Below are 15,591 nucleotides of genomic sequence, written 5' to 3' on the forward strand. Positions count from 1 at the left end.
TAAAATAAGCGGATCCCAAACAGATTCTAGAACATTGATAACCGGACTAGACAACCACCTCATCGAATATTTATAATCGTGAGTGTCATGATGATCCCAACCAAACGATGAAATTATTTTTTGCTAAACAACCAAATGAAGAAATTAGGCACAAGATAACAACTACACATTTATAAAGTCTTCACCTTATTTACTAAACATAAAACAAAATGGACACAAAGGATTCTTAAAGATAATTACATCAAATAAATCCAAAACTGATTTCAATAATTTAATTGCCCAAAATCTCTAAAGTATCAATGAAAACAAAAAAAAGCACACACAAATACTAAATACTAGAAGTCTTTATCTTATTCAAAGATTCACAAGTTCCTCTCATGCGCCACAACTTCAGCAAAAAAATCCCAAATTTTTTTATTTCTCATAATTTGAAACCGAAAGGGACATAAAGGGAGTATTCTTGACAACTCAGTAAGCAATCAATTTCCTAACCAGCAAGATCAAGTATAATACAAGATATAATAAGTTTTTTTCAGATTAAAAAAAAAAAAAAAAAGATATAATAAGTTTTTCATAGTGTAAATTTGAAAATAAGTAATTTCACATCAAACCACTTTCAAAATTCTTCCATTTTTCTCCTCTCAACCAAATATCCTCACATACCAATTTCTTTCTTCCATTTTCCATCTCCCAATTATTGCCCTAACCAAATAAGTCTTAAAAAGAGTACTTTATGGTCTGCTAGGTAGCATATTTCAAATAACAATATTCAGTGTTTAAAAACTGAAAATTATGATTAAAAAAATGTGTTTGGTAAGGATTTTTTTATTGAGAGTGTTTAAGTTATAATTCTTAAATTAAGGTATTTGAAAAAATGTATTTTCAGAACTCATTCATATCAGTTTTTAGTTTTCAAATAACTTTGCTGAATGTCTTTTTTGTAAATAAATTGAAAATCATGGGACCCATTGACAAAATCAAACTCTCTCTCAGCTTCAACTTTTTCTTTTTCTTTTCTCTCTTCTTAAACAAAATAGTATCCTTTTACCATACAAACAATCATCACTTTTTATGTATAAAAAAAACACATACACATCCCAAACATACAATTATATTTTTTAACATTTTAAAATATATTATTTGAAATATAGTATCAAACACATTTTTTGAATTATAAGTATTTTTAACACATATTTTCATAACACTTTTTAAACCATAATTTTTGTATCATTTTAAATATGAAACCACGCTTAACCTTGCAAAAATAAGGGCTTTTTTTTTCTTTTTTCTTTTTTCTTTTTTTTGTGGAGGGAAAGGACTTATACTTTGTAAGTGCTCATGCATTCAAATTGTATCTTGTACTCATTTCGTTCTGCTTAGTTAAGTGGCACACTTTTTTCTCATATATATATATATATATATATATATAAAACGAAACAAAAAAGAAAATGTGGCACACTTTCAACGACAAATTTTTTGCTAAATAAAGCATGACTTGTTTCTCCTTATATAGATTTTTATTGGAAAGGAGTACTTATATAGTTTTTCAAAGGATTGCCTTTTCTGCCTGAGGCTGGGTGGGGTGTACCTGGACTCTGGCATAGCAATGCGACATTTTTTCAAATTGACATTACAATAAAGGTCCAACATTCAAAAGCTTAGTCTAAACATGCGCTAGAAAAAACTGATTCAATGATTGAGATATATTGACCAAGACCTTAATAATTGAATAATTGGCCTGTACCTGTACTATCATTTTTAGCTTTCTCCCCAAGCCATTAAAGATTGTTGAACTGTGATAAAATAAGGAAGAAGTTAATGTTGACTGATGAATCACAAGATGCGACTAGTCTAAGTCTTTTTGGCATAAAGCTTTTTTTTTTTTTTTTTTTTGAAGATTCTCTCATTATATAAATTTATTGTAAATTAAGAGTTGTTTTCTATTAAAAAAAAACAAAGTTGGACTACAATTCTATTTAGTATCTTTTTATTTGATGTGAATTTTGACAATTCTACTATTGAATTACATTTTTTTTCTTATATTTATTGTGTTCGCAAACTCTCTAAAATATCAAAGATTTATAATTATCTCATCAATTAAATATTTACGTGGGGTCAAAGAATTTATGACCCCGGCCCACTTTATATTAAGGCCCAAGGCTTGGGCCGAGGAGAGATATTGCCGAGGACGTACAATGGAAGTCCAGAACGGCCTAAGGATATGGCCGAGGACGACCTTGTACGCGGTATCCCATTGTACCCCTAAAAGGAAGGGCGAGCACAGTACAGGAGTGGCTCAAGTAAAAGGTTGCCAATACTGCAATAAAGCACTCTGTACCTGACAGGACCATGCTCTTCAACTTTTACAACCACCCTCAACCACTCTAGGTATAGGCTGATAGGACAAGTCTTAAACCCCAAAAAATTGAGCTTACACGTGGACACTGGAGAGAGGTTAAATGCCAGTATAAAAAGTAAAGAGAGGCAATACATGAGTGGGGGGGACAATCAGTCTCCCAAACCATGGAGTCCTAGAAAAAGGAGGATAATAAGAGCACAAAGCTCCATACACTCCTCGGATCAGGTTCAGTGACCAGAACCACCCAAAACCACTGTCCGGTGACTAAGGTCTAGCCTTTCAAACTCACGCTCTACAAATTATATTGTTTGGGCTTTTGATGTACAAACCCAATACTATCTTGGGGACGTTACAAATTGAGTCCTTACAATTGGCTCCGTCTGTGGGAAAGGCTTGTGCGTTGGCCTAGGCAGTGGAACAAGAAAGTCCTTCCATCACTTCCAGCAACCCGTTGTTGTGTCTTAACATAAAATTCCACTAGGGGCTGCGCTTCAAAACGTTAGTAACGCGGACGGCACTAGGGGCTTCCGACGTCAGATCAACGCCCCACACCTTGGCTGAGGAGTTAACTCCCTCAAACTTAAAAAACTAAGTTTTTTACAGAACCAAGGTATTGCATGGTCCTCGGACTCAAACTTATGGGGAAACCAACTACTTAAAAAGTTAAGTTTTGGACAGAACCAAGGTATTGCATGGTTCTCGGACTCAAACCTATGGGGAAACCAACTACTTAAAAAGCTAAGTTTTGGATAGAACCAAGGTATTGCATGGTCCTCGGACTCAAGCCTATGGGGGAACCAACTACTTAAAAAACTAAGTTTTGGACAGAACCAAGACATTGCATGGTCCTCGAACTCAAGCTTATAGAGAAACCAACTACTTAAAAGACTAAGTTTTTGACAGAATCAAGGTATTGCATGGTCCTCAAACTCAAACCTATGGAGAGACCAACTACTTAAAAGACCAAGTTTTGGACAGAACCAAGGCATTGCATGGTCCTCGGAATCAAGTCTATGGGGAAACCAACTACTTAAAAAATTAAGTTTTAGACAGAACTAAGGTATTGCATGGTCCTCGGACTCAAGCCTATAGGGAAACTTAGACAGAACCAAGGTATTGCATGGTCCTTGGACTCAAGCCTATAGGGAAACTAACTACTTAAAAAACTAAGTTTTGGACAGAACCAAAGCATTGCATGGTCCTCGGACTCAAGCCTATGGGGAAACCAACTACTTAAAAGACTAAGTTTTTACAGAACCAAGGTATTGCATAGTCCTTGAACTCAAGCCTATGAGGAAACCAACTACTTAAAAGACCAAGTTTTTGACAGAACCAAGGTATTGCATGGTCCTCGAACTCAAGTCTATGGGGAAACCAACTACTTAAAAAATTAAGTTTTAGACAGAACCAAGGCATTGCATGGTCCTCGGACACAAGCCTATAGGGAAACTAACTACTTAAAAAACTAAGTTTTGGACAGAACCAAGGCATTGCATAGTCCTCGGACTCAAGCTTATGGGGAAACCAACAACTTAAAAGACTAAGTTTTTGACAGAACCAAGGTATTGCATGGTCCTCGAACTCAAGCCTATGAGGAAACCAACTACTTAAAAGACCAAGTTTTGGACAGAACCAAGGCATTGCATGATCCTCGGACTCAAGTCTAGGGGAAACCAACTACTTAAAAAATTAAGTTTTAGACAGAACCAAGGCATTGCATGGTCCTCGGACTCAAGCCTATAGGGAAACTAACTACTTAAAAAACTAAGTTTTGGACAGAACCAATGCATTGTATGGTCCTCGGACTCAAGCCTATGGGGAAACCAACTACTTAAAAAATTAAGTTTTGGACAGAACCAAAGCATTGCATGGTCCTCGGATTCAAGCTTAAAAAGCTAAGTTTTGGACAGAACCAAGATATTGCATAGTCCTCGGACTCAAGCCTATGGGGAATCCAACTACTTAAAGGAAATCTGGGTACCAAATTGGGCCTATCAATACATATGACATCTCGGACGATGCCCATATCTCTACTGAAGTATGTTCAGATACCAATTCGACGCCTTATGGGCGCAAGTAAGTTAGAATGCCAGGATAAGATCCCAAATATATCATGTGCACAACCATTCATACATATTAAGATAAATAGTTCAAAAAAAAAAAAATCATGAGATCTGTAACAACAGTAAGTATCGGCGAGGGCAGTTGACATGTAATTTAAAAGAAGAAGGAAGAAAAGAATTTCATATATGTGTCCAATAGGTTTAACTATAAGCAAACTGTAAAGTTTTCAAAACAAAAGGAAAACTAGATAAAAATTAAACTAAAAGCAAACACAAAGGCTGGCCAGGGCTTCTACTTCTTCGGTTTCATTTTGGCTACATCTTGGGAAGGCCGAGCAGGATTAACTTCGGAGCCCTGGGAGACATCCCCTTGTTGGGAAGGTTGCGCAGGATCAGTTTCGATGCCCTTGGGGTCCTTAGTAAGGGGAATTGCCTGTAGGGGCTGAGCAAGGATGGCTGGCTCCTCGGCACTGGAGATCTGAGCATTGACTATAGGTTCATCACCCTCTTTGGGCGTCTCGGGGGTCAGACCTACAGGTGCTTCCATCACATCATGAGGCTTTCCTCCTTCAGTCGACTTGCCGGAGGGCACGATGATCTGAGCAGCTTCTGACGGAACAGCCCCGGCCTCCTATGGATCACGCATAGCCTCGGAGTCGGTGGAGGCAGTCTCACAGATGGCTGGAGGGTAAAATACGCTCTCTGCCTTCCATAAGTCAGATGAAGCCTCCACTCCAGCTTGTTTGAGGGCCTCTTTCCAAACATGAGAGCAGTATAGCCTGTATACACCCGGGATTTGAGCTTTAAGGGAGGCTTGGGTTTTAGCTACTCCTGTCTCGTAACCCTTCTCCTCGGCCTTGTCTCTAGCAGCTTTGGCCTCGTTTCTGGCAAACTCAGCCTCCTGCTTGGCTCTCACAGCTTCGTCCTGAGCATACTCCGCCACGCCCTTAGCGTTGTCTGCCATGATCAATTTCTTTTTTAAGTCACTGATCTGCTCCTTAGCTATCTGCAGCTACTCCTCGGAAGCGAGTAGGTGCTCTGTCTGTTCCTTGGCTTACTTTTGGGCACCAATTAAACCCGCCAAGGCACTATGCCTATCTCGAGTAGCATTCTTCAAGTCCTCCCTAGCTTTCGCGAGGTCAGCCTTAGTAGCTTTGAGGGTCCACACAACGTCTATGCGTTTGGTGCGTTCACCCTCGGCGGCCTTACTCTGCCTATTGACTTCTTCCTCCATCCTATAGGTGGCCTGGAATGCCTGCTAATTGAGATAAACACATCATGAATGAAAGTCCAGGAGCAAGAGTTAGTAGAGTTTTAGGTTTCAAAACTCCTACCATACCCAAGTACCTCTTCGCACCGAGGAAAACCTCCTGCATCCTTATGTTCTTCAACCTTTTCACATCGGTAGGAAGCAGCATGGTTCTTCCTAATGCGTCAGCCACATAACCGCCCTCGCTGTCTCCAAGGTCCGTCATGGACGCGGTTTCCAACAATGGCTCCCGGTGGAGCATGGGGGCAGGAAGCCAAGCATTCGGTGTGGATTGGGCTTTGATCCCTTTTCCTTTGCTTTGGGCGGATTGGGCCTCGGTCCCTTTCCACTTGCTTTGGTGCCCAATCTTTAGTTGTTTTTGGGCTTGCAGGGCTTCATCTCTCTCTTGAGAGGATTGAGACTTTCCCCCTTCGATGGGCTCCTTCCTCTTGGGACTCTTCTTTCTCTTCGAGTCGGTGGGCTCCGACCGAGGAGGTAGAGCTGATTAAGGAGGAGCAGGAAGTTTGGGAAGGGGAGATTGTGGCTGCGACTTAGTAGACGAGGACCTATTCTAGATGGGCTGAGGTTGAGGCGGGGGAGTAGGAACACTGGATTGTGGTTTTCCCTGTGCACCCTTCCCTGGTTGACCCTCGAGGAGGTCAAGTAAGCTGGTCAGGGGCTTTTTCTTCAGACCCATCTCGACTCGGGAGGATGTTCCCACTGACGACAATTCCTCTTCGGACAAGGTTGGTTCACCTAGGTCACTAGAAGGATCCTCGGATGGGTTGGCTTGATCAAATGCCTCAAATCCCTCCTCGGACAAACCCAACTCACCCTTGTCTTCCACTGCCTGGTGAGATGGGGAAGAATCCACTAATGGGATGCCCTCTGGGATAGGAGATCCTTCGAAGATCAAAAACCCTTGTTCGACTACGGTGATTTTCGGAAGCTGAGGATGGTTAGCGTTGATCATATGCTTCTGGTCGGCAAATGACTTCTAAAGGGGAGGGGACCCTAAGATTTTGTGAGCGGCTCGGACTTGACCGTCCTCGTCATTTACAAAAATTGCCGCTTGAAGAACAGTCTCCAAATCTACCTGGTTAACCAGATGAAAGTGTCAATGAAAGGCGTTTGGGTTTGCAAACAAAAAAAAAAAAAAAAAAATACATGTACAGGGTTAGTAACTGAACCACATCAAATCAAAATGGCGCAAAGGACTAACACCCTTCTACTCTCTATGCCACACCTGGTTCGCCCTCTACTGTTGGGCATGGAAGGCCATCATGTCATTCCCTAGATACGATAAGAAAGTCCTTATTCAACCCCTTGTTAGAATCGGGGAGGCACTAGATTAGCCGAACTCCATCATCTCTCGTCTTCATGTAGTAGGTTTTGCCTTTTAATTTTTGGAGATTGTAGCACCAATTCACGTCATGATGGGTTAGTCTTGAAGATTTAAGTGTACATATGAGAACTAATACTTATTTCCAATAGATTATTTGTATAATGTTTATAAAAAAATATATATATGGTTTTTGATAACTTTTATATATGTGTTACAAAAGGTTAGTTTATTTTTAAAAAAATTGAAATAAAAAACAAAAGGAATAGCTCTAAGTTTAGAATCAACAATCAAAAGTTATCACAAATGCACACTTAATGGTTATGTGAATAAAATATAAGTGTATGATTATCATTCAATGGATTAAATTTAAAGTTACTCTAAGATTAGGTTGAAGTTGGTGGGAGAGAAAAGGAAAGAGAAAGAAACAAAAAAGGTAAAGAAATGGAAAAGAAAATGCTCCCCTTGTGTATGTTTGGAAATGAATAGGAAATGAGATAAGAAAGTTAAAAGAAAAATATAGGATAAACTACATATTTGGTCTCTAATCTATTCGTTATATGTCAATTTTATCCTTAAGCTTTTAAATGTGTCAATTTAGTCTCTAACTTTTTGGTAATGTGTTTAAATGATCCCTACCATTAAATAATAGATGAAAAATACTAACATGACTAACAGCTCAAATACAATATTATTTTTATGCTGCCTAAGATGCCACATGAACTACTAACTCAGCAAGTAAAATCCTAACTAATCTAATATTTGACAGGCAACCCAGTTAAGCCCCACTCCCAGTCATCACCAATGTTGTCATTTTCTCTCACATTCCATCTCTTCCCGATTCGGCCTAGAAAATTCTATGAAAGTAGCATATTGGGGCGTTGTGGGTTGTTAAAGAATGTTGTGCAGATTTGTAGTGCTATCAAAGAAGGAAAAGAAGCGAACAATTTAAGTTTATCTTCATGGGTGTGATGTGTATGATCTCACACCCATGATTTGCTATGTATATTGGCTCTGCCTTGGGATTTTAGTGACATTCCAATTGTTCCAATTCAGATATGTGGGTATGCTTTGTGAAGAATCGACGTTTAAATATTCGAAATTCTTTTTGGGGTCATTTTTTGGTGAATTTGTTATGAAAATTTTCTTAAATGGGCTGATTATGATTTTTGGGATCTGGGAAATGAGTTGTTTATTGTTGAAGCAAAATTAATGGCTATGGAATGTTAGATTGTTTCGTTGTTTGGGTATTGAGAAAAAGAAAAAAAATTACTAAACTCAGATTTATTTAATTTTGCGGCTTAATTGGGGTTGAGTTTCTCAATAGTCTAAGAAAGAAGAACATTCTAAGAGCAACTTGTTTCATTTGCCGAGGAAGTGAGAGATGCCATGAGAGCAGAAGACAGCACCGGTGACGATTGGAGAGGGACTTAAATCTCACCTAATTGGGTGGCTGATCAAATATTAGATGAGTTGGGATTTTAGTTGTTGAGTTTTTTTTTTTTTTTTGAGAATCAGTTGTTGAGTTGGTAATCTGCGGCATCTTAGATAGCATAAAAATAATATTTTATTTGAATTGTTAGCCACATCAGTATTTTCCATTTATTACTTAACAACATGAACCATTTTGACACATTACCAAAATATTAGGGACTAAATTAACACATTTAAAAGCTCATGGACTAAATTGAGATACAAAGTAAAGGTTAAGGACCAATTATATAGTTTACCCAAAAATCTATTTATCTTTCCTTTCTTTTTGGTTTGTGAAGCAATGAAGGAAAGTAAATTTGAAAAAAAAAAAAAAACTTTTAGGCCCTAATAAAATAGAGAAAGTGATGAAAGTTTATGGGCAAAAATGTAATTTATAGGCTATTTAAAGGTTTTTTTTAAAAAAAAAAAAACTATTTTCCCATCTTGATTTTCATGTTTCTCTCCACTTCCTATAGCCACGTTTTTATGAGCTATAGCTGCATTTTAAAAACGCGGCTATAGGACTTTTTTTTTTTTTTTTGGTAGTCCAAATTGAGCAGATAACAAAAGTAGACCCGGGCTAATTTATTTTCCTTAACCTTCTCAATTTTATCTTCTCTCATATGAACTAATCAGAGGAAACAAAAACTTTCCTTCCTATTTCTTTCTCTTCCTTTTTCTTTTACTCATTCCAAAAACAACCTTAACTTATAAAATAGTATGTATTTGTCAATTTATGAAGCACTTAATTTATAATCCTTTAGACATCCATGAAACAACTTTTAGAAATGCTAAAAGGTATTTACCAATAATGCTTATTATCAATACATATATTCTACCAACCGCTTCAAAGGATTTTTAAGAAAAATGCCAAAAAACTTTTAACTTTGAATTAAAAAAAGAAGAAGGAAAAATTAAAAAATCATCCCTTAGATTTGGGCTAATACCAAGAACTACTAAAACTTTATAAAAAATATCCAATTTGCTCCATAATAAAAAACAATACTTAACACTGTTTGAAAGTTTTATACTTTTCTAAGTCTTCTACTTCCTTCTAACAAGTTGTCTTGACATCATAGGTCTCACAATAGTTACATTATGAAAATTCTATCACAAGAGAGTGTCTAGGTAGTCAATGGTGAACAAATTGGAACTAGAGATGGAGAAGGCAGGAGTAAAGGAATTTTTAACTAGTTTCAAGCGACTTTTGTGCTTAGGGAACAAATTGGATATTTTTAAAAAGTTTTGATAGGACTTGACACTAACCCAAAATCTCAAGGATAGTTTGTGTAATTTATCCCCAAAAATTAAAGTTTTGAATTTGAGTAATGCGTTCAAAGTATTGCATGCTTTTGTGTTGGCATGCCTGCTTGTCAAGATTGATCTATCAAAATTTTAGGCCTTCAAATCATATATTATATCTAATATCTAATAAAACATATTAAGCTAAAAACCTTGTAACTCAATGGTATTAGAATCGAGATAATTGCCAATTCAATTTTTTTTTTCTTCTTCTTTGTAATATAATCTCTTTTCTAATATGAAGGGTAGATAAAGAGGTTTCTTCCTCTTTTATTCTATTCGTAAATGTTTTATCTTTTTCAATACTGAACGCATTAGTTCTGACATGCTCCATATTCTTTTAAATCTAGTGGTTCTTTTACTTTTCTTTTTGTAACAATGTTATTTACTTTTATTTTTTTCCTTCATTACTTTCCTATTTTTGTTTCCAACTTCACTTTCAATCAGCATTAGAAACTGAAAAAATTGTTTCATAGTAATTGTAAGGACACAATTAGTAACGACCCACAAATGATATTGGGCTCATACGTAAAGGACCCAAATAATATAATTTGTAGAGTGTGGACTTGATAGGCTAGGCTTTGGTCATGGGACAACGGTCTAGTCATGGGTTTTATGGAAGTTTATATGAGGGTGGACCTGGCATGACTAGCAAAATCTTCCTTCGGTGCGACCTGTGGGGTTTTAGTCCTCGGATCCCGTCTAAGGAGCTTAGTGTTCCTCATTCTCCCTCTTTTAGGACTTCACCGTCGGGGGGGGGGGGGATCCCCTTTCCCCTTGGTTCTTCTTCCCTTTTATACTAGTATTTACTTTCCTTTCAATGTCCACGTGTTAGTTTCACTTTCTGGGATAGAGACTTGTTCTATCAACCCATACCTAGAGTGGTTGAGAGTAGTTGTAAAAGTTGAATAGCATGGTGAAGAGCATGGACCTGTCAGACGTAGAGTTCTTTATTACAGTATTAGCAGCTTTTTCACTTGTCCTGCCCCTGCACTGAGCTCGTCCTTTCCTTCAGGCGTTCTGTGGGGTGTCGAGCATAAGATCGTCCTCGGCCAGATCCTTAGGCCCTTTTTTGGACTTTCATTATGCGTCCTCAGCAATTGTTCTCCTCGATTTAGGCTTTGGGCCCTAATGTAAAGTGGGTCAGGATCGCAGATTCTTTGACCCCACAGTAATAATGTATTAAAAGATCTTCATATTCAAGATAACTAATTCTTATATATATAGTTAATTATTTCATTTCTTTTCTTAACAAAAATATTTTGGGTCTTTATAGAGATGCCTTCAATAGTTTAAGGTTTCTTTAACATTTTCATATTTCAGTATATTTGCAGTTGACTTCTTGTTGAAGGTCATTATATCTTATGATTCATATAATTAATAGAGGGACTTTGTTTACACCATGACTGTTCATTCCATCAAGTGTAATTTTACTAACTAAATTTTTCAAATTTTTTTAGTCTTTTTTATTATTATTGTTATTAAAAATCAAAATCAAAGCTTTTTTAGTCTTTTTATTATTATTATTATTAAAAATCAAAATCAAATTTATTATTAAAAATCAAAATCAAAATCAAAATCAAATTTTTCTTAGTCTTTTATTATTATTTAAAAAAAAAAAAAAAAACAACTATCGTTACCAAATTGTTTTATATTATTATTTCAAACTCAAATTATAAAGATAGTTGAACACTTGAACTTTTCACATTCGGTGATCTCCATTAAAGGGATAACTGCCTTTATATAGGTTTAAGAGAAAACAATAATGACAAAAAGGCTAGTTGTTGTTGTTGTTGTTTATTTATTTATTTATTTTTTCTGCCAACATGGATAGTTCTTTCTAGCTGACCGACTTTAATAAAATATCTCTACTCTCACAAATTTTAATAAAATAACTTCATTATTGTGAGCTAGTATTAATTGTTACTTTGCCTTCAAAACATCGGTTAACGTTTTCCTATCATCATACTATAGTTTAGTTTGTATCAAAACAAGTGGAATATATAGTATATAACGCTCTGTTTTCTTTTTCTTTTTTTATTTGAGACAAAATTCTACTCTAACTTGAATATTATGAATTATGATATACCACTTTTATTCATGTATGTTTGTGAAACTTTCTTTTAAAAACTTAAACCTTACTTCTTGCTCTCTACACTTCACTCCTCACAAACACTATTACACTTGTGTTGTGATCACCCCTCTAAGGCTGCACAAATATAGTTTATACCATTGGATGCTGCTGAATTGTCTCTCAAGGTTTTCAACATTAAATGGTGATTGTATATGGTCATTGATGATGATTCGAGAACTAGTTATGCCTTGGTTCCAGCTGTAAGGGCTGGATTTGTGATCACCACGCTAACAGATGTAGTATATACCATTGGATGCTGCTGAATTGTCTCTCAAGGTTTGCAACATTAAATGCTAATTGTATATGGTCAATAATGGTGATTAGAGAACTAGTTATGCCTTGGTTCCAACTGTAGGGGCCGGATTTGTCAAATTTCAGCCTTTGCATCAACCTCTATCATGGACTCATGTGGGCTCATAGATGCTCCAATTCGAAGCCCACTTGTACGTAGCCTCCCATGGGAATTATATCAGATTAGTCTCATGTCTTCTTCAAGGCCGAGGGTACCACATAGCATGAAAATTTAAGGGAATTATTATCAGATTAGTCTCATGTCTTCTTCAAGGCCGAGGGTACCACATAGCATGAAAATTTAAGACCGATCAATTTCATTATATGATATATCCCATCAAATTAGACATTCAAGACAAGTAAGTCATCTAATTCAGTTTGGTTTCTTTTATTTCCCCTAAATTCCTAATGAAGATAATTTACGATGAGAACAGTCAACAGTTAATTTATTAAATTTTTTTAAAAAACATTTTATGGAAAAAAAAAAGTAATTAATTTTTTAGCAGTTTTTATATTTTCCATAAAATTTGTATCAAAATTTTCTTTAAATTATCTATAAACAAACACCCTAAAAATACCCATTAACCAAACTCATTTACAATTTTTTTAATCTGAAATTAAAATCATATTCTATCATAATTTAACAATTAGTGTGTTGTACTTGTATACTTTACTAGAATAAATTAAGACTTTCTTATATCCTTTAGGACAAAGTTTAACTACAAAATTAGTTAAAGTCACAAAATTAGTTGTAGTCTAAGGTTATAACCTAACTCAATTTCATTAACATTACTACCTATTTCAAAAATTTAACCGTTAGATTGCATATTCTCTATGCTCTTAATACATATGTCAAATTTTGTGACAATCGGATATTATTTACTATATAATCTATAAGATTATAATTCATGCATAATTTTAAGCTACAAAAACTTGTAATTTTAGCAATATATTGATGACATAGCTATTGTTCTTTAATTTTCTAGAAACTTTGTAAGTATGGAGGATATAAAAAGAAAATGTAATCCAACAGTTGATTTGTCAAAATTCACCTCTAATAAAAATATATTGAGTAAGGTTGTTCTCTTAAATTACAACTAATTTTGTAGCTAAATTTTGTCCTAATCTTTACCCTTTTTTTTTTTGGTTTTTTTGGTTTTTTTTTTTTTTGTGGGGGGGGGGGGGGGGGGGGGGGGGGGGGGGGGAGGACTCAACACCGTGCTAATCAAAATAAGATTTTCATCAACCAAGAAGTTGTTTTTTTATTAAGTTGGTGCATAACTTTCTAAACAAGAAAATTTGGCTTAAACCACCAAAAATTCTACATTCACATATGATAGACCCGACATAATTCCTTCAGGCAAAACCCTCGTCTAGAAAAGGGGCCATTGGACGAGGGAACCATTAGTCTTCGTCCCTAATCATATCCGTCAGACTCTTCATTTGTTCTTGTAGGGCTTTGGACGATCTTGGACGGCTTTCCTTTTGGACGATCATTTCAACTGACGATTTCAGCATCATCAATTTGGCGCCATCTATGGAGACGACATTTTCGTACCTAGGTCCGAGAGCGTAGTTCCATTCAACTCACAAGTCTAGATGGAATCCAACACTCCCCAAGATCCTACATCGTTAACTCTATAAATCCAGATACTCACAGCTAGCGTGGAGGACTTACCGGACAGAACCAGGAGATGAGGCTGCGACTTCAGCAAGAGCACAACCATTTTGAGACCAATCGAGATGACAATGGAGACAGCCAAAGAAAGGATGACTGTCGACGACCAGTCACTCCAGAAGAAGCAAGCTCAGACCTTCTTCGGGAAATGAGAAAGGAGATGGACAAGCTAGACTGGATGGTTAGGAGGACAAATTCACCCTTCACCACGGCAGTCCTAGAATGCCCGATGCCCTCAAAGTTTTGTTTACCATAGCTCAAGCCGTTTGACGATTTCAAAGATCCTTTGGATCACCTCAACATCTTTAAGACGACTTTGGGTCTTCAGCAGCCCCCTGACAAGATATTGTGCCATTCTTTCCCCACCACTCTTAAAGAAGCGGTGAGGGATTGGTTCACAAAGTTACCAACGTCGTCCATCAACAACTTTAAGCAGTTGGGCAACTCCTTCTTACGCCACTTCGTTGGTGGACATCGCCCGAAAAGGCTGGCGAACCATCTGCTTATCATTAGACAAGGAGAAAAAGAGACCCTGAGGTCGTGCGTGAAGTGTTTCACTCGAAAAACTTTAGAGATGGATAAAGTAGATGACAAAGTACAGTTGATGACTTTTAAAGCTGGATTGAAGTCTAGGGAGTTCGTGGTCTCACTCGCGAAAAATCCCCCTCAAACGATGGTGGAAATGCTCTTAAAGGGGTAGAAGTATATGAACGCAGAAGATGCCCTGGTAGTAATAGAAGAGGTAGAGAAGCCCAAGGAGAGGGAAATAAAGGAAGACGCCCGAAGAGGATGAAAAAGAGAATGGATAGGTCATCAAAATACTGAAGGGAACAAACGGAAAGATGATAAAAACCCTTGGACGGTAAAATTCACTCCTTTAGTCATGCTTGTTATCAAATTTTGGCACAAATTAAAGATGAGCACTATGTCAAACGGTCTAGGCCATTACACTCGTCACCTAACGTGCGTGACAAGAAAAAATTCCATAAGGATCACAACCATTACACAGAAGATTGCAGAGACCTGGAGGAGTAGATAGAGGACTCATACGAAAAAGGAAGTAGCAGAAATTTGTAAATAAGGAAGACTCCAACAAGTCCAGGGACGGTAACATGGACAAGCACAAAGTCTCTCAGAGGGACGAAGACCACATGTCCCTTCTTCCATAAAGCACAATAGGGGAGATAAAGACAATCACAGGAGGATCGTCCACAGGAGGATCGTCCACAGGAGGATCATTTAGATCTCTCAAGAAGTCATACCAGAGGTAGGTGAACAGCATCCATAGGATAACACCCCTAAAGCAAAGACAGTAGGACAGGGATATCCTGTTCTCGAAAGTGGATGCCAAAAGAGTGAAACAACCCCATGACAATCTGTTGGTTATTATGCTCATGATTGAAGGATTCAATACCAGGAAGATTTTGGTAGACAATGGGAGCTCAGTGGATATCATTTACATTTCTACTTTCCAGCAGTTAAAGGTTGATGCAAAAAGACGTCGTCCATTCGAATCCCCCCTCGTCATTTTTAGCAAAGACAAGGTGTATCCAAAGGAAATAGTAACACTGACAGTCATGGTTGGCTCATACCCCCTCCAGGTAACCAATCAACACAACTTCTTATTAGTGGACTCACCTTCATCCTACAATGTAATCATAGGAAGGCCAATCCTTAATTGTTGGAAAGCGGCCACTTCC

This window comes from Quercus lobata, chromosome 8, assembly GCF_001633185.2.
Source record: "Quercus lobata isolate SW786 chromosome 8, ValleyOak3.0 Primary Assembly, whole genome shotgun sequence".
Taxonomy (NCBI): domain Eukaryota; kingdom Viridiplantae; phylum Streptophyta; class Magnoliopsida; order Fagales; family Fagaceae; genus Quercus; species Quercus lobata.